Genomic DNA, 26,608 nt, shown 5'->3' with positions numbered 1-26,608 from the left:
CCACTGACAAGGGCTGATCTTAGACGTGAATAATTAGGCAGAACAACTTTGACAGATAAATCGGGTTTATTATCATTGATGTCATAGAAAGTTCTTCTTTTTATATTCACTGTTTTAAAACCCGAATCTGAGTAAAAGGTGAATTAATGGAAATACTAAAATAAGTGTCTTATTTTATGAAAGTAATATCAGCATAAAAGAATCCAGGTTTAAGAATTTCTCCCACTGTTTTCTTAAAACACTTAAGTCGTGATAAAACTATTCACATATACACTCTATAGCCAAAGTTATGAGGACACACTTCAAAATGATTAAATTCAGGTGTTTCAGGCACACTCATTGTGAACAGGCATGGAAAATCAAACACATAGCCATGAAGTCACCATTGATAAACTTTGGCATTAGAATGGGTCGTACTAAAGAGCTTAGTGACTTTAAAAGTGGCACTCTCAAAGGATGCCACCTTTACCACAAGTTAGTACGTGACATTTCTGCTCTGCTACATCTTGGAACAACAATAGCTTAGCCATGCAAACTCGCAGAGGGCCTGCTGAATACTGTAAAATCGCCTATCCTCTGTTGCATTTCTCACATCAGAGTTCCCAACTGCCTCCGGGAACAACATCAGCACCAGAATTGTGCGACAGGAGCTTCATGAAGTGAGTTTCTATGGGCGAGTAGCTCCACACAAGCCTAAGATCACTATGTGCAATGTCAAGCGTCAACTGGAGTGATGTTAAACACCCTGTCATTGTCAATGTAGTGATGAATCACGCGTCACTATCGGGCAGAAAGATGGACGAACTCTGGTTTGGCGAATGCAGAGGTGAATTTAGGGACTCTGGGGGCCCCAGGAAAAAAAACTTCATGGGCTCCTCCAACTCACCTATTCCCGAGTGTTAACGTGTTAAAATGTATTATTTAGTGCAATGTGTAAATTAATAAAATCAACAGGGTGTATTTAATAAACAAATCCTTTATTTTCATTTTGTTAAAAACAGATTAAATAAAACACCACAATAAATACGACTTAGAATATATAACAGAAAAACAACAGAATAAATTTTAAAAATCTAAATAAATGAAAAAGTAAATAAAATGCAAATAAATGGAATGGACACATGATAATTTAAAATAAATACAAATTACAAATTATAATATTTTAAAAATAAATAAAAACTGCACATAATACAAATTTAAAAAACAATAAAAAGTCTTGTTAAGGTATTACTGTAACTTACAAAATCGCCACTGCTACATCCTCCACGATCCTAAGACCTTCAAGCACTGCACGCTGTGACTGGAAGCCTTTCTTTGCACATGGTAGATCTCAAGTAAGACTGAAACAGCTTCAATGATGATAGGAAGGTGAAATAAACAGTCAGGACTGCTAAAGGATTTCATTTTGACTTCTTAAAGCCCTATCTCACCATTACCCCCTCACCCTGTGGCTGAACTGGTGCTGAGTTTAGCCATGCATTGACTACAGTGGGGTCTGAAGAGACTAAGGCCAAATCAGAAACAGCCAAATTGTCATAACCAACTGATTCGATCCAGTTTTTGCTTCCAGACATGTAAATGCTCTTCATGCTTTATGAAATTTGCAAATGATTGAGATTGGTGTTTTTTTATTTTTTCTGACTGTGTCGTTGTGGAATGTCGATGCTATGCTTCAAGGGGAATTTAACTAGATTTGTCATTGCAGTGAGTACCTACGTTGATGCCCTCAGTTGCCCTTTCCCACTTTGGGTCTCCAAGCAATTGCCTGCCTTGCCTGTCCTGTTTCTGGCACAACTGGGCAAATGCTAGTAGAACCCCACGTTCAGAACTGCACAGTGCTTACTTTAAAGTTTCAAGGAAGAAGCATAAAGGTCTGGAGCTGTTTTTTAGGGTTTACGCTAGGCCCCTTGGTTCCACTGTTAATGTGACAGTATACAGAGACAACTTAAACAATTGTCTGCTTTCAACTTTGTGGCAACAGTCTCTACACAAAGCCACACATGCTCTTTGGGTTGAATGGGCACAATTTTCCATAGACACATTCTAAAACCCTTGTGTAAAGCCTTACCAGAAGAGCCCAACTCCCTATTAACACCCATGGTTTAGAAATGGGATGTCCAACAAGCTCATATAGGTGTGATGGCCAGGTGCCCACATGGCTATTAGGGTGTAATTCTCTCTGAACTCCTGAATACTGTACATGAGCTGGTGTGTGTTTCGCAACAAGCTGGCATTTTAAACTCAACACTGCTTTTTGTGCACCATACTGAACTCCAGCTTCACATAACAAGAAAAGAACAAATGTATTATAGTGATAAAAATACCTTGATTATTAATCAAAAAATAAATAAATGCCTAATAATTTCAGTTACCATTTTATAATATAAGAATTTGTAAATTTTACCTCATAATGTCTTAGGCCCGTTGTTATACTATACATGTGTTTACAATACAATATGAATTTATAATATAAAAGTAAAATATAAACAAAATAAAATGTAATTTTTGTATGGAAAAAAAAACAAAAGTAAGTTACAGATAATGCTGTGGCTATTTAGCTGGTCGGGCTCTTAATATAAATTTGCACTTCTTCTCACATCATTCCTCCACACTCTCAAATGACTGCACTTCATTTAACATTTTCCCCCTAAACCTGTTTTTAAAACCTTCCTCTTTTAATCTCTGTCTTTTCATTTTTGGTGCCACTTGCTCTAGTTTTATTCTCCTACTGATTCTGATCTCCCAGTTCATTACCACCACTTAATGCTGTACTATCACACTTACCCCATTTATAACCTTACAAATCTTTCTGTTTGAAATGAGATCTTCTACACATTAGAAAGTCGATTTGGCTTTCACTTCCTCCACTACTGTAAGTCACAAGCTGACTTACTTTTTTTTTTAAATGTGTTAACTATTGCCAAATCAGATGTCATGGCAAAATTACTATCCTCTCCCCTTCACAGTTTCTCTCCCCTACTCCTCAACCACCATCCACCCTTTCTATCATCGTTTTATCCATTTGTGCTCAGAAATGTCCTTCTCCTCTTCCTTAAAGCCCACTTGAGGAGCATATGCACACATGATATTAACTTCAGTTAATTCAGTGTCCCCATTCTTAACTTTAACTTACCCTTTTCTTTCGCCTACCCTGTCTTCTCACATCCCAATGAGGTCAGGCAAGGCCACAGCCTGTTTCCTACAGGGCACACCCTAGCATTTTATGAAGCTGATTGGACTGATTCCATCATTAAAGGTTTTTTGCTAATGTTTTAGAGCTGGATGCCCATCCTGGCACTAAGCCCCTCTAGTTACAGTACCCGTGGTTGGGACTGGCACCAAGATGGGCTGGTTTGCCGCCCTTTGTGGCTAGATTGCATCAGGAAAATATATAATAATAATGAATGGGTTTGGACTGATTCAGAAGACATTAACAGTTTGCATATACTTTTCAAATTATTTTAATTTTGTATCACATATTTTATTTAAAGTAACAAGAGCCAAATCATTTGAGAAGTAGTGGAGTTTCTTTTTCTTAAAGATTATTTAGAACAGAACAAGTATTGTTCTCATCTCCAAATAACCAATGTTTTTTTTTTTCTGTATCAAAAATCTACTAAATCTGCAACCTTGACATACTATGTGAAGCAGTTTGAACAATTTAACAAATAAGTAGTATTTCAAATTTCATCACTGAAGTTAATAACCATTAATACAAACATAACAAAAATATTCTTAGACTCTCTGAAACAAGCCTTCTGTAACAGGAAAAGCATCGAGCTACAACCACTTTGCAACAAAGACTGTGACTGGCTCACGTACAGAGAGAATCCACATTATGCGGGACGTTAGCAATGAAAACTCTGGCAACGGCGTTATCATCCTTTCAAATCATTGGATTTGGCAGCACTTGCAGCAAGCTACCTTTGCCAGAAAAAGAACATCTTTTTTAAACCATATTATAATAGAAGAAGGTCACGGCATGGCAAACTGTTTGCATGAGCTTTTAATTTAGTTAAGATTCTGCCATGGGTAAATACTATAAAAGATAATCAGGAGGAAATAACGGGTCCTTGATGAGAATCCAAAAAAAATGATGGCTGTTTCACAGAGTCAACATTAATTAATTTATACAGATAATGCTCTTTCACTGTATGCAATGCTACTGTTGATAATAGCTCACATTAAAAGGCTATTTAAATAGCATTTCTAATTTGACTTTTTCAAAGGTAATTAGTTTTATTAGCATTTTTTTTTAACTTTCTTGTTATTTCTTGAAACTGTAGCCTTTGAAATTTGGAATGAAGCTATATTTACATGTTTTATCCAGCTGCAGATGAGTTGCCTTTCTTTCCTCGCAGTTAAGTGTGTTTTGTAAAATTTGCTTAAAGCGAACACATCATGATAAGCAATGTTAATAATGAGAAGAGGAATTAAAACTACAGGAACTAGTTTTGCGAGAATGGATAGACTTCAGTTTAGAAGTATACCTTCAAGGAAAAAAACGAGACTCTAGAACATGCATGCACCTCTGTTGTAAATATTTCTTTAGAAACATCATGATAGTAAACCTCTTGCACTCAGGTAACAGGAAGGCTGCAGCTTTGCTCAAAAACAAGGCCAGTCCTGCCAGTGATTCGGTGGTAGATAATCTTCTATGACTAGATAGCGCTAAGGATTAAGGTGCTGACAACAGTCAATGGCTCCTATTTTAGTGAGGTGGACATATTAGTTATCCAACTGTATGGGACAACAATTAATAATAATAATAATAATAATATACAGTGGTACCTCGGTATACATCCTTAATCTGCTCCAGATCCTTTATACCAAACAGGATGTATACCAAACAAATTTTTCCCATAAGAAATAAAGGGAAAATGATTAATCCGTTCCCATGAAAAAAAATTCTATTGTTATTGGCATATTATACATTGATGGGGTTGTATAAAATAATTTAAACACTGCTTAATACTAAAATATATAAATACAAAAGCAATTAGATGAAATAAATGAAAATTTAACCTCACTTTACTTTTTAATAACGTCTTTGTTTTTCACAATAGTAGATACCGTCGTTCTCGGCATACGGTATGCAGCAGCCAAGTCCCAGATACGCATGCCACCTTCATACTTTTCAACAATCAATTCAAATTTACTCGAAAAAACACAAAATCATGTGAAAATTCACGTAGAGTTATAGCACAGATTGTTCACTGGATGCTAGCAACTGGCATACTGACGCTTGTGGGCGGTCGTGGCTTTGTCTCGAGAGAGAGGTAAACAAGGGTAGCGCGCGGTGTTCTAGCACGCAAGTCATATTCCAAACAAAGGATGTATACCAAGCAAAAATTTTTGTGTCCAAACAGGAAGAATGCCAAGTTGGACTTATTCCAATGCGGACGTATACCAAGGTACCACTGTAATAATAATAATAATAAGCAATTGTTCTGTTTCTTATAGAATACAAATGAAGTTTAACAATAATACTTTATGTGCTCACCTCCATTTTGTCTACATGTGTACCAGTTTTTTCTTTGTGATTGGAAACTTTGCACCTACCCTTCTGAACATAACATTAATGTTTACAAAATACCTGCTTGCCTACATCGTGTCAAAAATCTAAAAGAATTTGTAACTTTCACATAATAGCCATCATGCTGTAGCTGAAGTCAGACAGCTAGTACTGCAAAGAGGAATTCAGATGTGTTTTGACTGCCTTTTTAATTTTTAGAGGTATTGATATGTGTTTTGATTACATTTTTACACTAAGAACAGTGTTGATAAATGTTTTAATATATGTTAGTTAGTGAGGCAAAGATAAAATGGGAACCAAATGGCAGGCTATAGCTTATTTGGACATATGAAACTTACGATTCATTTCTTCCACTTTGGGGAAAATGTCACTGTTCATCAGGCAAAGTCTTCACTTGGTAAGTAACTGAAACCCGTAACTAAAGCATAAGTCATTCTATCACCTGCTGAGCCAATCACAATTGCTGCTTATTGCAGAATATTTTATCAAAACACCTTGTACTCATTGTAAATTCTAAGGTGCTTTGAGCACCTAGATAGAACTTCCATTTTACAGGAGTAAACAGTTGAAGAATGACCCAGGAGCTCACAGGTTATTCACTTCACCCCACCTTCACAAAGGCAATCACTAACAGCTTCTATTGTATATTTGGTAAGTTGCTGAGATCTCAACTTAAAAGTTACTATTGGATGTTTCAATTCTTACTTCTAAGCTTAATCCCTGTTTGGCTAAACTCATTCAAAGTTAAAATGTCTGAGAAGTTGTGGCACAATTTCTCCTCTACACTATAAAAGAAACTCACTCACTGCTCTATTTGTAGGGACACAGGTCATGCAGCCAAAATGCAAGAAATCAATAAGTCTTTTAGCAGCTGCAGATTTAGCTCTAAATTTACTGTTATCATTGGGGTGACTTGGTTTTCATTTTTAGTTTTGTTAAGCTGAGCATCTATTTGCTAGGTCAGAGCATATCAGATGTCATCCTAAGTCAAGCACTTCTAACAGCATACTTACAACAAACTGTAATCTTGACCTTGATGTGTCTAACTGTCATGAGTCATTCAAATGACAAAGCTTGTCATTGTGCGGTTAAACAAAAGCAACTTTCAGTGTCATTTTTGGTGATTTAAGAGTACATAAAATTGACATTCTAGAGGACTAATGTGTGTGTTCTTCAATCTTGGCTCTCGTTTTTTGGTGTAATTGATGGTTTGCTGTTCAAACTTTAACAAGACTGCTTTAGGTTGTCCTGCAAGTTGGTGCAATTTAATTCAGCATAAACTATACCTTCTCAAATAAAAACAAGTGAGTGTGAAATGAGAGATGACAAGACCTACAGATTTAAAGTTGATCCTTTTCCTGCCCAGGTAGTTAGTAAAATTACTCTAAATGAACACCCAGGCCACAAAAGTAAAGTTGTGGTAATGTGTCTGTTGGCATAGAAGCTGAGACACGTGATTATCATAAATAGGCCAAAGCACTAAATTTTGGGTAGATAACCTTTTCTAGCATATACAAATGCCAAGATTAAAATTCAATAGTAAAACACATTTTTAATGCAGTTCAACTTCAACTATATTTACATTCAAGTCACGTAATATGTCACCTTTGCTAATGAATTCCCCAAAACAATTTTTTCCTTCTAAAGAAAAACATTCTGCAATTACCAGAGACATTTTACATGTTTTTTTTTTTTTTTATTTATGGTATGAAGACAAATATCAAGTTTTGCATTTGGACCAAAATATGTGGAGTTTTTGTTGTTTGTTTCACTAAAATTCTGTCTTGATATACCGTATGTGAATTAAGAAAAGGTCTTATTTAATATTTTCATGTACTTTCATTTAAGAGATTGCATTAGCCACATTACTAGTAAGATCAAGTCATTTCTGGGGACAATTACAGCTGAGAGATCCTGTGATGGACTGGCACCCAATGCAGGGCTGTTTCCTACCTTCAGTCACGCATTGCCAGTATAGGGTCTGGCCATCTATGATCCCGATTACAGTGAGTTGTATGGTGGGTGTTTTGTTATGTCATTATTGAAGTGTCATAACTGTCAGAGATTTATGAAGACTATAAAACAGATTTGAGGTCACAGTGCTTAACTACTGATTACACAGAGTAGAGGCTCTCTGGTCATTCTGCACCTCTGTCACCCTTATATATAAATTAAACCACAAAAGATTGAGAAAATAACAGTTAAGGTCCCATGGGAATCCCTGTCTGAATTGCGTGAATTTCCCCTTGGGATTAATAAAGTATCTATCTATCTATCTATCTATCTATCTATCTATCTATCTATCTATCTATCTATCTATCTATCTATCTATCTATCTATCTATCTATCTATCTATCTATCTATCTATCTATCTATCTATCTATCTATCTATCTAGTTGAAAGAAGTGAAGAGAAAGGAAAAGGGAAAACAAGTAGGCATTAATCACCTTTACCACGAATGTAAAAAGCTTCTCTGGCTGGGAGTTCCATCTTAAACTGGTCACGCCAACATCTGGCAAAATTTCTCTTTATATAGGGATGGGGTTTGTGGCATGGAGGTGGAAGTGACATCAGCGTTCGGTTTCTCCTCTGTTCTAATGATGAAAATGGACATGATGTTAGAGACTGTGCATCACCCAAAATTTCCCTTTGTTGTTTTTCACTACCAGGGCCCGTTAACCATGCTCATGTGAATGACAATTATATTCAATAAATATTGTTAAATGTTGGAATTATCATGGTTTTAAGTTAAATGAAAGAACCAGAATCAGAGCTGGAGTTTGTTTTCGACCAATAAGTGTGACCAATCATTCTCTTTTTCCTCAACATGACCTCAGCCGACAGCAAGGAGAAGTGGGTAGTGGCGCATTACAATTGAACATCAGAACATAGGTATAAAATTACAGACAAGTTAAAAAATAGCTGTGTTATCCAGGTGGACAACAGCAGTGAGAAGCTAAATTCCCAAGAGAGTTGGCAGCTGGTAGAGGTTTAGAAGCTCACTCTCGTTGACTCTACAAAAGTCGTAAAAGGCTGTCAAGGGAGAGAGGCAGCAGTCACAGTGCAGCCAAAATATTTCCAGTCACAGTTCAGTGTTTTGCTTGGAAGAAAAGTAGTGCTTAAATTATTTGAAGTCACAAACACACTAAATCAGACAGATGAGAAGAATGTGCAATATGTTAAAGAAGTATTGGAAATGACCATGCATTATTTAAAAAGTTTACTCAGATATTTATTCATAGCAGTGGAGTGTTGTACCGTGTTAGCCATAGATTGATACAGGAGAAATTAAAGCACAAAAGATTGAGAAAGAAAGAGTTCTTCTGTAAGATATTTATTAAAAACTATGAAATTTACTTTTATCCAAATTTTTGGATTAGAAAAAGATAATAAGGACTCATTACTTTAGAGGCATGTATCAAGATGGTTACAACTCCCACACAGTCCTTTGTTTCCAAATAAAATTATGGTTAGCCTAGTCTTAGTATATCACCTAAATCTGCAAAGGCTTAACGCTATACCTCGCCTTTGTTATGATCTGACAGAGAATATAATCATTAGACTTCTTATTTATTAATGTTATGGATAAATGTAAGAAAGAAGTGCCCAGAGGAAGAGAGGAAAGGATCACTCTGCGATGAAAACACTAAGTGGAATAAATATAATCTAGTTTGGGGGACAGGCAGGGGTCAGAAAAATGAGACAATATGAAGATGATTGTCAAAACCAGAAACGCAAAACTACACCATAACTGAAATGCTACTTTGCCAAAAAGCCCTTACATCATCTTTGTTTTAATTTCACTTAACTCTGGAAATAGATGTAATGTGCAGTGAATCCTAAACGTTAGATTTTGAGGATCGTGTACCACCATCTTAAATATTGCTAGTTAGATGATGTGCATCATACCTACATAGCCTACATGGTGTAATAAACAGTTTGGCTGCCTCCATGAAAAAATAAACACAAGTGTGGTGTCTGGGACAAATAGTAATCCTACAGTGGCACTCAAATGATGACATTTTCAAAAATCTATAATATATGAGCAATCAGATAAACCAACTGAGTAAACCCAAAACAAATTAAAATGAGTTCCAGAGGGCCAAAAACCAGATTAATGACAGTAAGCGGAAAAGGCTGCTTTTGTTTGCAGTAAGCAGGCTTTTAGATAGAACATCCTTTCTAAGTTAAAAATCAAAAAACTGTGAATCAAAAATGTTAAGCACAAAAAGTGAGACCAAACTCAAAGTCAAGGAATGGAAAGTTAAAAAAAGGACATTTCTTAATTTATACTAATTTGTAGTTAAATCTCTCAGATTTTGCCTAACTTGGTACAAAAGGAAAATTCGTATAGAAAGATAGAACTTTATTCACCCGCAGTTGAAAATTTGGCTTTTTACAGATCCTCACTAAATAACTTAAAAAAAAATAATTAGATAAATTAATGAGTGCTTCTGACAAATCGTCGTTAACACATGCCATTAACAGATTAAAAATTTCTGTGAATTAATTTTTAACACAATGCCTAACTGCGTTAATTGAACCCAATTAATTTGATCACTATTCACACGTAGTTAATGAAGCAGCACCATATGAACCAAGTGTATTTATGATAGTATCTGGTCACTGGCGCTTGACTGTTTCCTTTGCCGTTTCTTGATAATGAACTTCATCCACACATACCAGTAAGGTTGCCAATCAGCCCTTATATGCGATCACTCCATATTAGAACAGAAAATGCTGAGAGACCCATTGAATCAAGATTTGTCCAGTATTTTCATACACGATGGTTCAAATATACACTAGCTCTTCAAAGAGCATAGAATAACAAAAGAAAAAATTAAATCAAGCCAGTTATACAAATGGAGTGAATGAATTGCACACTTACATTTTTAATTGAACAGTAGCCCTAAAAAAAATTATATATATATATAGTGGCAGGAGGCTGGGAGACAGAACTTGCCGGAACGCCTGGAAGGACCGGCAGGTGGCCTATACGTCCCCGTGCCACGAGGGGGCAACCGCCTTGATTAAGGAGGGGACCACGGGGACAGAGCACGGAGGCTCAAGTCCATTGGGGCCAGTGGCCACTGCCAGGGGGCACCCAGAGCATTGTTGAGCCCAGGAGAGCGACACTTCCACCACACCTGGGGAGATGGAGGAAGGACCTTCCAGGGATTCCCAAAGTGCTTCCGGGTGCTCATGCGGCACTTCGGTCCCACCAGGAAGTGCCACAGGAAGTACTGTGCGTCAGCGAGCACCTGGAGCACGTCCCAGTGTCTATAAAAGGAGCCGCCTTCCTACAGTCGTGGAGCTAGAGTTGGGAGCTGGAGCACGACAAAGATCCAGGGACAGAAGGAAGAAAGGCGGCCCACGGACATTGGGAGAAAGGCTCGTATTGAGGGTGATTGGTGCTGGGAGCACTCTGTGTTATGCAAACTTTATTCCTTTTAATAAACGTGTGTTTTATAACGTGGTGGTGTTTTGTCTGATGGTGTTGTGTGCGGCCGAGGCCTTTGCTCAGCTGGGATCCCTTCACGCTGGAAGAACTGGGGGAGCAAGAGGGGCCAGAGCGTTACCTCCCCTGGGACACTAGATGGTGCTTCAGACTCTCGCAGGGCTTCATGGGAATTGGAGTTTGGTGCAGCCCTGTTGGGATCCACGGGTGCCACCAGTTTTGGGCACTTCCAGGTGCAGTATAAAAGGAGCCAGCAGCCACTACTCGGGGAGCCAGAGTCAGGAGGAGGAAGACAAAATTTGACCAGAGGAGTGGAGGAGAAGAAAGAGAAAAGAGAGAAGGATGAGATTTGTGTTTGTGCATTGTGCTGGGAACTGGGCTGTACTTGTGGGAAATGGGGAAAGGTATTTCTCACGAGGTAAAAAAGAAAATAAAAAATCGTGCGCCTTGAACTTGTGTCCCATGCGTGTCTACAGTATATGACGTTGAGGTGGCAGTACCATACTGGTGGTCCACTATATATATATATATACAGTATATATGTGTATGTATATATATATATATATATATATATATACACTATGGTCTGAACTATTGGTCAGAATGACAAAAAAAAAAAGAAAATTAAAATGAAACAAAACTTCATACTTGGCTGTCCCAGTCCTAGTTAGGCATTATGCAGACATATTGCCATTGGAATAAAGGAGCCCCAGTAGCGTTTCTTGACACACTTTTGCCGTATAAGTTTTGGCCTCAAAGTACTTTGTGTTAGTGTGTCAGAGAGAGCATGTGCAGCATTGTGGTATGCTGGGGAGGCAGCATAAAGAAGAGGGACGCCTCACGCCTGCACAATCTGGTGAGGAAGGCAGGCTCTATTGTAGGCATGGAGCTGAACAGTTTGACATCCATGGCAGAGCGACGGGCGCTGAGCAGACTCCTGTCAATCATGGAGAATCCACTGCATCCACTGAACAGGATCATCTCCGGTCAGAGGAGCAGCTTCAGCGACAGACTGAGGAGACCCCACACTATGCAACTCTTCAGTTCCACCGGGGGGGGGTAAACGTTAACTCTACACAAGATTATAGACTGTTACACCTGCCTCACACTCACCACCTTACATTTTTTAACTTGCACTGCGCTTTTTTTGCTCTTTAGCTTATATTGTTTTTTATCAGTATACTGTGGCTGGAGTATGTGAATTTCCCTTTAGTGATTAATAAAGTATCTATCTATCTATCTATCTATCTATCTATCTATCTATCTATCTATCTATCTATCTATCTATCTATCTATCTATCTATCTATCGCTCATAATGGCTCTCAGTCTTATTTTCATTCTCTCTTTCACCTTTTTATGACCTCCAGAGGGTCCAGAGTGCGTCCCTAACTAGTAACCTGGCATACAGGCTTTCTGGTGCAGTGAAAGTCGATTATCAGTTCTTTGGTTTTTCTGACGTTAAGTTGCAGACAATTCTTTCTGCACCAAGAAACAAAGTTTTCCACCTGACCCCTAAACAGAACAAATAAAATCAATGTGCTTAAACAGAAAATGTCATTTCTGACATCACAGATATACAGTATAGGCATGGCAGGTACAGCCCAGCAGTGGTAATTAGTAACAGTAGCTAATTGTGACCTGATTTTATTTCATCACCATACAATGACTTAAAAACAGGAGTGCAAACACAAAATGATAAAATGCCCTCTACAAAAACTAAAACTACAAACATTTCTTTCAGTCTTAACTAGTATGCTTTAGCAATTATTTAAACAGGCAATAAAGTTCTCTTTCCCTGCAATCACCTTTAAAAAGAACCCACTCATATTCAGAATAATGACAGCAAGAACACTCTTTTTAAAATGTAGACCCCAGGCAGAATACCAGCACTGTGATCTTTGCAAAGGGTATTATCTTCATGTACACACACAGTGAAAGGCAGCAATATCAGTACATTCCAGCCTTTTCTAAATAATAATGCATATTTCATGTCGCTTGATACAAGCAGTATGTAACTAATGTTAAGTATAAATTACAGTTTTATGGAATTCAGGATTCAGACAGGTACTCTTGTGTACTGATACTACAGTAACTAATTTATATTCATTTGTTTTTAATTTCTACAAATTAGAAAAATACATTCACTGTGTTACACATTATGGAGCAGTAAGCCTTTTGAATGATTTGGCTGATCCGTCCTGTCTTTTTTTGAGTAATACTGTATATTCGTGAAAGTGGTTCTTTGCACATTACCACTGGTTGTGGTATAAGAAATCTGTAGGTCCTTTGATATGACCCCACGATTCCTGGAGCCTTCTTTAACCTTAATTTTCATAAGTGTTTCGTGAGATTTTAATGTGATGGCCTGCTCTCATTACATTTCCAGAATTTTATCATTTTGAACATAACCTGTCATACTATGTGAAATGTTTGACTCTGAAGTCATTTTTACTTTTCCCAGACATCAGTGGTCTGTTTCTTAATCTAGTCTGGAAATCTCCTGATTAGAGCATAATGTATGACCAGTTAATTATATGGTTATAACCACGATTCCCACCTTTAAGTAATAAAAATTCTTTTGAAATACCTGTTAAAAAACTCATACAGAATATATACAATTATTTGTTTGCATGCATGCAATGCAACTGCTATATGCAATACATGCAATTTGTGAAGAGTCACCCTTTATTTTAGACTAAACAAGGTGTTCAATATATTTTTAAAAAATGGCAAATAGATAACTCTCAAAAAAGCCAATTATTTTAGATACGCTTTTTTTCCCCCAGCAATTCAGGTTGAAAAAATAATACAGTTAAGAGTCATTGTATAGATAGACAGACAGAAAAACAGAGCTTTATTTGTGCCCAGGGAGAAATTTAGCTTTTTACAAAAGCTCTTTAAATACATAAATAGGTAGATAAGTAAATAAATGAATAAATATACACACACTATGGTCTGAACACACACCCGAATGGTGTGTCTTTGCAAAATAAGCATAAATGGTTCATATATATAGACTTGTTGTTAGATTTCGGACTATTTAGTCTACGGAGTACTTTTCCTTGCACAATTTCCAAATCACCAAGTAAATCCATGGCAATCCCTGTTACTACTGGTAGGCTAGATAGATAGATAGGAAAGGCATTATATAAATGATAGATAGATAGATAGATAGATAGATAGATAGATAGATAGATAGGAAAGGCACTATATAAATGATAGATAGATAGATAGGAAAGGAACTATATAAATGATAGATAGATAGGAAAGGAACTATATAAATGATAGATAGATAGGAAAGGAACTATATACATGATAGATAGATAGGAAAGGCACTATATAAATGATAGATAGATAGATAGGAAAGGCACTATATAAATGATAGATAGATAGATAGATAGATAGATAGATAGATAGATAGATAGATAGATAGATAGATAGATAGATAGATAGATAGGAAAGGCACTATATAAATGATAGATAGATAGATACTTTATAAATTCACATACTCCAGCAGCAGCATACTGATAAAAAACAATATTAAATTAAAGAGTGATAAAAACGCAGGTATAACAGACAATAACTTTGTATAATGTTAATGTTAGTGACTTCTTCACACATATGAACATCAGCCATTGTTTAGTTCACTGTTTGTATATTTTAGTTCACCTTTACTATCCCTGACCCACTTCGCCTCCTCCTTGGCTTCTTTTTAATTACAGTACTCTTTCACCCTTTTCATACATTTTGCTCCAAATGCCTTGTACTGCAGTTCTTCTAATATCCTCTTCAACTGTTTCTCTCATACTTGCATACGCCCTACAATTACTGCTGGAATTATTTGCCTTGTACGATTTATGTCTTTTCCTTTGGCAACATTTTTTCAGCTTCTTTTTTACCTACCATTGAATTCTCTTTAAGTTCTTACTTTTTATATTTCAGGATTGAACTTATCCTACATAGTTTGTTAAACATTTTTAAACCTGCTTAACTGCTCCTTGACTGTCTATACACTTTAAAGCTGTCCCTAGTTGATCATTTTTAGATATTGCCTGCTTAAAATTCAACCTAATAAAATTAAAATGAACAGTTTTAGTTTTAGAATATATACTGTTTCAAAACTCTTTTCAGTGTATCATATTATTTGTTCCTTTGATGCCTGCAGTTTCATTTTTGTAAGTATTATAATTTTGTAAGTCTCCTTGGATAAAGGTGTCTGATAAATAAATAATAATAAATGTGAGTAGATCTTACTGATTTAACCACATTAACCCCCTGAATTGTATCTTGAATATTATAGAGATTTGTAAAGATTAAAATAGATTTAGAGAATTTATAACCAGAGGCCGTAGTCAGCATAGTCAACAACAATTAAACGGTCTGCTGTGTACAAGTAAGGGACAAAAAAGAGAAATCTAGAAGTAATGAAGAAAGAGAAACATGTTATTAGAGGTGATCTAGTACTAGGGTGTTGTACCATTAGCCATTATGAACAAAGTGAGAAGTCAAGCAAAATGACACCTTCATCCATTCATCCATTATCCAACCCGCTATATCCCAACTACAGGGTCGCAGAAGTCTGCTGGAGCCAATCCCAGCCAACACAGGGTGCAAGGCAGGAAACAAACCCTGGGCAGGGCGCCAGCCCACCGCAGATGACACCTTTTATTGGCTAACTAAAAAGATTACAATATGCAAGCTTTCGGGGCAACTCAGGCCTCTTCTTCAGGCAAGATGTAAAAGAAATGACTGTGATGATCTAGGAAAGAAAGTCAGAGATGAACAGCAAGAATTTACAGGCAGAGTGGTGGCTCCATGGCTACTGATCAGTACTAGTATCTTTCAGATTTTCATTTCAATTCCCATTACTGTCAGGAGGGATTCTACCTCATTGGGCCCTTGAGCAAGGGCCTTAACCTGAAAATTGCTCCGGAGGCACTGTACAAAGGGTGACCCTGCACTCTGACCCTCCAAAAAGACAATTTCCCCCGTCGGAATATCAAACAAAATAAAATAAAAAGGGAAGAAACTGGGAACGGCTCACAAACACAAGAAGGAAAGTTCCAGAGGCATTTACAGAATGTAAGCGGTGGTATGGGTAAGTAGACAGAGGGTACACTTAGTATTTCTAAGGTATAAGATATTACTGATGCATACATTTAAACATAATGTGCTGATGGTTATGATAATTTAAAATTACCATTGAAGAACTGAGAATGGGAAGTAACACAGTCAGATAACACTATAGGCACATTAGGATACTCAACAGTAAATTGCACTGGGAGGGAGTAAATAAAAAAAGATGGTGAGAGGGAAGAGAGAGGATAGCAAAATGGCACATCTTAAGTAATGACCACAACTGGACATGAAAGTGCAAAGATGAAAACTGAATACCTGGATCACAGCAATTGAAATGTTCTGAGCCATAAGTCGTCAAAAGTATTTCCAAGCGTATTGACACCAGCCAGTGCCAGGACGAAAAATAGTGATGTCGTCCTCAGGCCCGGGTCCGGAACTGATGTCCTCAGAGATGAACTGGAAGTGACGTCTTCAGACTCAAGCAGAATTTGCCGTGTCTGGTCTACAGAGATAAAATAAGAAGGTTTAGTGCACCCGCCACCTCCCAGCCTGGCACAGAATGCCCTTCTTTTGATCCCTGTAGCTGGCTCCCATGCACACATATGTGGCAAAGTGTTGTGTTTGTCTGACTTTTTCATGTCTAAAATATACATACCTGGAGAAGAGTTTCCTCACTTCATCCGTAATCACAGTACTTGACCATTTTGGGTTTCCTGTTAGTTCTGGGTTGCATACATTAAAAGACAAGACTGCACATTAAAAAAAAAAAAACATGAAGAAAAGAAGCATTGAAAAACTGAGACCTATCATATCAAATGCTGTTATTATTTCATCGAAAGGAACAACCAATCATCACTTTTCATCTACTTACACACAGCAGTAAGGTGTTTTGTACTTATCACTTACTTCCCATGGCTGTCGGAGTGCTAACTGGACTCACCAGTGACCTGTGTTTTGCTGTCATTTGGGATTTTGCCGGCTTTCATCCATTTCTCAGTCTCCACACTTACCGTGGTTTTTACATTGGACTTTGTGTGTGTATGAATGTTTGTTTTTCGTTTTGTAATTTTATATGTTTCATAGTTAAGACAAAGGCAAGTAGAGTCCATTTTGCATTTTGCTATCACTGTAAATATCTGCATCGGCAATGGGATCAGAGAATACGAGGATATGTGTGTTATATTTCATCCACTTCTAATATATTCATTTTACACCTACTGAACCTATTATCTTTGACTAATTTATTTCTTTTTTTCCATTGAATTGGGAACTTGATTGAAGGCCAGGTAAGGAACTGAAGGGTAAGTATGGTTTGGTGTCACCAAGTCCGAACTTCGCTCCAGCTCAGCCCGAAGTGTGTAAGTGGCCACCATCCGAGCATAAGCACCGTTGTTACAGCAGAGAGCTAAAAAGTGAGCCTTTCTACATTCAAGTAGAATGACATCTTGCCTGAAGAAGGGGCCTGAGTTGCCTCGAAAGCTTGCATATTGTAATCTTTTTAGTTAGCCAATAAAAGGTGTCATTTTGCTTGGCTTTTCTCTACATTCGTAATGGCTAACACGGTACAACAACCTAGTACTACATTCAAGTAATAATGCAGATAAGTGGTCTCACTTCATACCAGTATTTGACATGGTAGAAAAAAAAACAAGGAACTAAGAAAATGAATACTTGCCAAGCAGAAAGGGAATTTGTACTGCGTCTCAGTACGTGATGATAGTTGGAGATATCCATGTTTTGCTCTGTTGTTCTAGTTTGTCAGAAACTCTCAGATTGCTAGTCTATGTTTTCTTTTTTCTTCTATAATGCAGACATAATTTGTTAAATTCCCGCCCTCTATATTAGTTCATTTGGAAATCAAGAATGCAACCTCCATTCCAGCTTTTTAATCTAACCGTTATGGTGTCTACCCTTATTTGCCAGCACCTAAGATCTTCGGTTGTCTTTTCTATCTTTCTCCTCCTTGATTTCAAGGTTACGTATCCCTTGAAAAAGTAACGGTAGCTGAGTTTACCCAAAATTAGAAATTAAGTTCTACATCTTTAGTTTGCTTCGTGGGATTCTAGCAATAGCTTGGCACGTTGAAATGATTCCACAGACAAAACATCTTCGTTTTTAAATGCTTTAGTAAAAATTCAAGGTAAAACAGTTCACATAAAAATAGAGAAAAATTGGTATTGCAAAGTAAAGAAAACTTTAAGAAAAGTTCTGTTTAAGGCTTATATATCGTTTTTGTTTTCTTAAGTTTTCGAATATAGCTGAACGATTTCTATACGGTCAGAAAACTGCATGCCTATCCCACTTACAAATCGCAAGTGGGTCTTTCAGTCCATGCTAGCAGTGAGAAAAATTCTAAAAAACGGACTTAATTAACAAACTGCATCACTGATATAGCTGAGACGATTCTATCCCAAGTTAACTTACAGGGGGTACAAGGCTATATTGTAATCTATAGCTATGAGAGAAAATTGTATTCTATTCAGATTAAGCAAACACTAATATGAGTTTAACTTAAAACATTAACATTCTAAGGTTGACTCTTACACAAACCGTATAGAGTCTCACAACATAACAATCTGGTTAACAGCAGTGTCTCCACGTCCTTACACAAAGAGATCATATTTCACTTGCTTGCAGGCATCGTCAGGGTATAGTGCTTTCTTTGTTAGTCTGGGATCTTCTGACAGAATATGGCATCACTATAATCCTTGATAAATATTTCATTAAATTCTACATTTATGCTGAGATTTTTGGTGGAAATGTTTCATAAAAAATGGTAAAAAAAAAAAAAATCAAATTGCTGCAGAAAACTATCTTAATCATGTGTTCATCTACCACAAAGGTCTCCAAGGTCCTCATGTTACAAGTTTATCCAATGCATTGCTTGAATTTTAACAAATAAGGGACTACTCTGAACATCAGGCAGGTTTATTAAAGATATGTGCATGATGAGCAACAGGAACTGAAATTTGCATAAATGCTTTTTTTTCAACATAGCAGTTGCTGGTTGTTGAATAGTTCTTCGTGCATATAATCTTTTTAAAGTGGGCTTAAATAATACATTGCAATAAAGGTAATATTTCTTGGGGCATTTGCTAGTACTAAATCTGTTTGTTCATGCATTTTAACAGCAGCCTCATTCATTCATCTGTGGTCAGCTTGCACAGAAAAGGGTTTTCAGAGTGATTACAGTTTTACACAGACAGAAGAGAATATACATCATGAGCTAAGTATTGTACTGAGAGAGATAGAGAGAGTGGGGAGTGTGACCAGGACCCACCTTCAATAAGCAAAAACGTACATAACACAAGATACAAAGAGATTATATCCTCACTTATCTAAGTTAACCTTTAACCTTTGACTAAATGACCAAAAGATTTTTCAATCGGTAGGCTACGTTGAGGCTACAGGAAAATGATAATAATTTGCAACATTTTATTGATCTGGCATTGGTGTTAACGTTTAGCAGTTTTAATTGAAATACATACCTTATCTTTGCAGGACTATCTTACAGACAGACATCAGTATGTGAGTCTCGGGAACTGCTGGTCTGACATTGTGGTCAGCAACACAGGAGCACCGCAGCCGACTGGACTTTCTCTGGTCCTGTTCAGCCAACATACATCAGACTTCCAGTACAACTCGGAGTCCTGCCACGTGCAAAAGTTCGCCGACGACACTGCTATCATAGGCTGCATCAGGAGTGGGCAGGAGGAGGAGTATAGGAACCTAATCAAGGACTTTGTTAAATGGTGCGACACAAACCACCTACACCTGAACACCAGCAAAACCAAGGAGCTTGTGGTGGATTTTAGGAGGCCCAGGCCCCTCATGGACCCCGTGATCATCAGAGGTGACTGTGCAGAGGGTGCAGACCTATAAATACCTGGGAGTGCAGCTGGATGATAAATTGGACTGGACTGCCAATACTGATGCTCTGACAGACAGAGACGACTATACTTCATTAGAAGATTGGCGTCCTTCAACATCTGCAATAAGATGCTGCAGATGTTCTATCAGACGGTTGTGGCGAGTGCCCTCTTCTACGCAATGGTGTGCTGGGGAGGCAGCATAAAGAAGAGGGACGCCTCATGCCTGGACAAACTGGTGAGGAAGGCAGGCTCTATTGTAGGCACGGAGCTGGACAGTTTGACATCCGTGGCAGAGCTACGGGCACTGAGCAGACTCCTGTCAATCATGGAGAATCCACTGCATCCACTGAACAGGATCATCTCCAGACAGAGGAGCAGCTTCAGCTACAGACTGCTGTCACCGTCCTGCTCCACTGACAGACTGAGGAGACCCCACACTATGCGACTCTTCAATTCCACCGGGGGGAGTAAATGCTAACATTATACAAAGTTATTGTCTGTTATACCTGTATTTGTATCAACCTCTAAAATTTAATATTGTTCTTATAAGTATGCTGCTGCTATAGTATGTGAATTTTCCCTTGGGATTAATAAAGTATCTATCTATCTATCTATCTAAGAAAACAAAGAAAATAGGGAGATAAGCAATAATTAAAATTGGCGCCTGTGAAATAACCTCAAATATTACAACAACAACAACATTTATTTCTATAGCACATTTAAATACAAAAGAATGTAGCTCAAAGTGCTTTACCTAATGAAGAATAGAAAAATAAGAGACACAGTAAGAAAATAAAACAAGTCAACATTAATTAACATAGAATAAGAGTAAGGTCCAATGGCCAGGGGGGACAGAAAAAACAAAAAAAACTCCAGACGGCCAGAGAAAAAAATAAATTCCAGGCCATGAGACCGCCCAGTCCCCTCTGGGCAATCTACCTAACATAAATGAAACAGTCCTCTTTGTATTTATGGTTTTCACGGAAGGACTTGATGATGATGGTCACGTGGACTTCTGGCTTTTAGTCCATTAATGCTGGGGCATCATGGTGCTTTGAGTAGGTTGGTGGTGGCGGCGCAGGCCATCAAACCGGAAAAAAAAACAAGAGAGAGTAGGGGTCAGTACGGATTTTAGAGCCACCATGAATAGTTATTATGATGAATTGAACATACAGAGTATCAGGATTAAGTTAAAGTGAAGTTATGAGAAGGCCATGTTAACGTAATGTGTTGCTAGCAGTTTATTAAAGTGCTCCACTGTATTAACCTGGCGAATTCCTATTGGCAGGCTATTCCAGATTTTAGGTGCATAGCAGCAGAAGGCCGCCCGCCTCACCACTTCTTTTAAGTTTAGCTTTTGGAATTGTAAGGAGACACTCATTTGATGATCTAAGGTTACGATTTGGAATATAACGTGTCAGACATTCCGATATATAAGATGGAGCAGATTATTTAAGGCTTTTTAAACTATAAGAAGAGTTTTAAAGTCAATTCTGAAAGACACAGGTAACCAGTTAGGAAAAATTTAATCTGTGGTTGAAAGGTAGAAAAATGTAAATGAAAGATTATTAAAATATGACATTGATCATCACATGGGTCAGCTCCTTGGAGCGAGAAAATGTGCTTTCCTAAGACAGAACTCCATTCTCCTCAGAAGCAGCTCCACAACTGAATAGTGACTTCTAAAAAGGCAGCGGTTTATGTACCATGTAAGAAAGAAGACGCATGGCTTGTCGTGCAAAGACCAAATGGGGTCTCACGTGTGTTCTCCACTCTAAAGGTAATTGAAAGCAGGTTACTGGGTGTGCTCCTTGCTCAATCCCCTCCTCACTTCAAACACCCCCTAGGATTGTGTGTAAAACACTCCCTAACAAGAAGTGGATTGGTACCATAAGAAAGTATAAAATTAACAATAAATATCATTTTACTTCATTTTGAAAATTCCTGCAAAGGAGAAAATTCCACATATTTTAATATGTATAGTTAACTTGCATGTGGCTTTCCTCCGGGTGCTCCTGTTTCCTCTCACAGTCCAAAGACATGCAGGTTAGGTGCATTGGCGATTCTAAATTGTCCCTAGTGTGTGCTTGATGTGTGTGTGTGTGTCCTGTGGTGGGCTGGCACCCTGCCCGGGGTTTGTTCCTGCCTTGAGCCCTGTGCTGGCTGGGATTGGCTTCAGCAGACCTCTGTGACCCTGTGTTAGGATATAGCGGGTTGGGCAATGACTGACTGACTAGTTAACTTGCATGTAACATTATCCAAAGTTCCAGAAAAAAAATAATACATATATTAGAATTGTAATTGGATAGGGGCTGCTGATGATGCCAGTTCATCTGACGTGGGTGCTTTTAATAAGCAATTATACAAACAGACATTGCTTACAACTGCCTTTATAGGTGTTTTGATTTAAATTTTAAAAGATAAATAAAGAGTAAGGTAACTGTAAAACAAACAAAAACATGAGGTTTTTCTTGGAGTTCCTACTCATTCCAGAGTCTTTTTTCACCAATACTAGAAAACAAAGAAAAATATTTTTATCATTCTTATTGTATTGTTTTCTGGAGGTTTCCCCAAAAGATAACAGAGCCATTTCTCTTGCTAATGCATGACTGTGAAGCATTAAAATATCAACCACATAAAATTAAATAGATATGAACTTTAGAGAATGGAACATAAATGTATGTAAAGAAACCAAAACCAAAAAAAAAAAAGTGTTGCAATTTCTACTTTTTAAATAGCACAAAAACTTGCAAATAAATTCAGAACCCAATTACTCAGCTGGCTGATTACATGAATTGTATTGAATAACCTTGAATTTGTATTGTAAGTAATTGCTAAATTTAAATAATGTTACCATGTACATCTTCTTTATTATAAAATATTTTTTTCTCAGGTACGCATTAGTACAAACATATGAACATACTCTTATATTGATGCACATTATTTACAATGCATTAAAAGAAAGTTGTAAACTTTGAAATTTAATCTGTGCAAAGGCAGTCATTTTGTATCAAATTATTTTACATAGCAAGGCGACTCATTTATTCATGACAGGAAAGTATCTCCTGGGCTCGTATGCCAAATGGCACTACAGATGGTCAAGTGATTATTAATTCCTATACACAATAAAACAAATACAACAGAGAGAGTGGCTGCATATTTAATTTCTGACTTTATTTCATAGAGAACTAGGGCCAATCAATTACACCTCTCTGTTCACAGGTGGACAAAACCAATGTTCATTTTCAAGTAGTCCACTTATACTCTTACCTTTCCTATATGGAGTCATTTGTTTGGCTCCCATACACTTTTAGAAAGAAGTGTATTGGTTTTGTGGTTCAGCTCCAGCAGTTTAACCTGAAGTCAATGTTATTGTACAATATAAGCAGAGAAAAGATACCATTATACTCTGAAATGACTTTCATATGTTTGTATATAAGAAATATAGACAAATATAATATGCAGAATAATAGCATTAGCCTCACTAAACATTAAAAGAAAATCATGCCAGATTTGCACAGTTTTGTTTTTTTAGGTTTGCTCATTTAAAGTCAATTTTAATGGTTTTCAATTAAAATAAATTTACTCATAAGATGAAACACAGAAACAAATGTACTGTAATTCATATAAGGTAACACAGTAATGCCGTAATGCCTCCACAAATAAGAAGGCAGTTTTAATGTTTCATTGGCTGCATGTTACTTACTCAAACTGTTTCTCATTTTAGTAGTTGTCTAAGGTTTTATTTCCGATTTGAGAAAAGTCAGAAAATGTGTGCATGGCCTAATATTTTGGTGTGTTTTTTATTGTTTAGTTAGCCAAAGAGACAAATTAATCAATAAGAAATATCAGCAATAACTGCAAAACTAGAATGAAATTGCATTAGTGAATTACATAAAATACTCGGCTTTTTAACAGAATTTTACAATTTCATACTTAATAGAGCAGTGGTTCTCAACCTGTGGGACGGACCCCCCGGGGGGGGCACGAAGATATGAAAAAAAGAAAACAAGAATCAAAAATATGAAAAAAACATTTGTTGAAACCAAAACAAATTAACTTAAACTACATTCTGACACTAGAACAATCTAGAGTTAGATAAATGTCGATAAAAGTTAAGTAGGTATAATAAAATATGCATCTACATTTCAAAAAAATGTTAGGGGGGCGCAATTAAAACTGTTATGAAAACTCGGGTCGCAAATACTCTATAATAAAGGTCTCAATGTGTTTATGGTGGCAGAAATAGACATCAGATTCCCACTCAGGTGATGTGCACGTTTTCTACTATTGCCAGTTATTGGTTGTGGATGGTTTATGGCTAATTGTAGTACATACGTCTTTAACATTAAAGTTCTCATTTGGAGAATTTACCCTTATTTTGAAGTGTAAAGTTCAAACTGCTGGTTTCAAAAGAACATGCTATTGTGACTCGTTGCTAATAAAGTATAATGTCAGAGAAATATTAACTCATTATAACTGATAAAAAAAGCAGCCATGGGGTTAACATACTGTAAATACCTGCAGTGGGCTGGCGCCCTGCCTTGTGCCCTGTGTTGGCTGGGATGGGCTCCAGTAGATCCCCATGACCCTATAGTTAGGATATTGCAGGTTGGATAATGGATTGATGGATGAATACTGTAAATACTGAGAACACATTTGTTCACTGTATGCATAATAGCTTACAGAGCGTCTTTCCTCTTCTACTAATTTCTAGATAAATTTAATGTCTTTTTACTTTTCTTGCATATAACTTTTATTTTTACGTATAAAATGATCTGTTAACTGACCTAGTGTGATAAGAAGCAGTAGGACATGTAAGCCAGCATTGCAGGCTCTCGTGCAAATCCCTGTTACTGCTTGCATAGGCGTCACTGGTGCACGTCCCTCTACCTGGATTTCATTAACTTGTGTTTGGAATCTGTTTAGCTGATGTCTAATGTGCAAAAAATACACCTTGAAATAACCTCTCTAAAGCTCAATTTGAAGTGTGAAGTTAGCGCTATCTAGCACCCGACCCGGCACAGACTCACTCCAGAGGCACGTGTAAAATGGCACAAGACTTTTATTTTCTTCTGGAGGGCACATCTTCCCCGTAATCCCTCCAGCCACAACACAGTCCCACAAGCACTTGAAGGTAGGCACAAAACACACAATAGCACTCCCTTCTCAAACCACCATTCCTCCCTGGCAACCTCGTCCTCTTCCTCCTGACTCTGGCGCCTTGAGTAGTGGCCGCAGGCTCTTTTTGTAGCCCACCCGGCGGTGTTCCAGGTGGTAATTGGCCTAATTAGGCTGCACTTCCGGGTGTGGCTGCATTCCAGCCCACAGAGGCTCGTTAAGCCGTGCAGCTCCTCCAGGTAAAGTCCCTGAAGTCCCACACCTGTGGCCCCGATGTAACCCAGGAGGGCTGCCACAACGTGTTTCGGGGGACGTACAGTGCATCCGGATCCATTGTGTCCCGGCCAACATGCACTCTACGCCCCCCGAAACATGTGGTGGCAGAAGTAATAAACTATTCTGTTACTGACGTCACATACAATGCTTCTCTAATTCAAGACCGGCGACTTCTTAAATTTGCCAATGCACTTCCGTAGGAGTTTTGCAGATTTCATACAGGTGTATAGTGTGCTCTATTCGAAGTATCTTAATGAAAATTGAAATTCTTAACACATCCTCTTGAAAAACAAGTGTTCCAAATGCCATCAAAATCAGACAGACATGACGATGACAGTAGGGGCTTTTTCACATTACATGTGCACACACCTCATGATGAGTAAAACTGAATTTTAGTACTCTATGAACATTTCCAAGATTCTTATTGCAGTTTATTTGGTATTTATTTATGCTGTTCATTCTTGACTTTAGATGCTTTAAGGGCCTTTATTTCTTTTTATATATATATATATATTTACACTTAAAAACAAGATACAAATGAAGTAAATCACAGTGCATGCCTAACTTTGTCCCCTTTTCATTAGGGTGTCATGACAAGAAGGCCTGAAAAAATGAATGCAATAATGAAAATCGCACAAATGTGCTAGAGTATTGGTTTTCATTAATAAAATTGCATTTAACAGACAGAAAAGGATTTAGCATGTAGGGAAAATGTAGACAGCATGCCCACATGCCAACTCTAATCACCTCATTATAAGTACAAAATACAAGAGTTATAAAAGTGAAAAAATGCAGTTTAAAAATAAAAATCTGGTGTAGCTAAGAAATAACAAAGCTCTGTGTCAAAAAAAAAGTAATTTCAAAACAGACCGTAAGAGCCAAGAACTTTAGTATTGTCCAGATCCTCTCATATAGTGGAGAACATGGCCACCAGGATGTCACCTTTCACCTCTTGAAACCACACCCATTATATAAACTAGACCTGCCATCCAATGCCATGCCATGGTGGTCACTATGGAAACAATTCAAAATTACTAGGCAAGCAATACAAAGCAAATAAACAACAAAAGTATGGTTTTAAATAAAAAGCCTCAGCCAGTTGTTAAATGCCGAAGTCAACTATGACAAAAGATAGATGAAGGGTGAGGAATTAGAAATTAGATAATTGATATCTTTTTTTTTTTTTTTTTACTTTTATTGGATTTATTTAAAGCATGAGACATTCTATACAATTAAGTCAAACTTAACAAAACTAAATGAGAAAG

Source organism: Polypterus senegalus, chromosome 18 (assembly GCF_016835505.1).
Source record: "Polypterus senegalus isolate Bchr_013 chromosome 18, ASM1683550v1, whole genome shotgun sequence".
Classification (NCBI taxonomy): domain Eukaryota; kingdom Metazoa; phylum Chordata; class Cladistia; order Polypteriformes; family Polypteridae; genus Polypterus; species Polypterus senegalus.
This window is presented reverse-complemented; position numbering follows the sequence as displayed.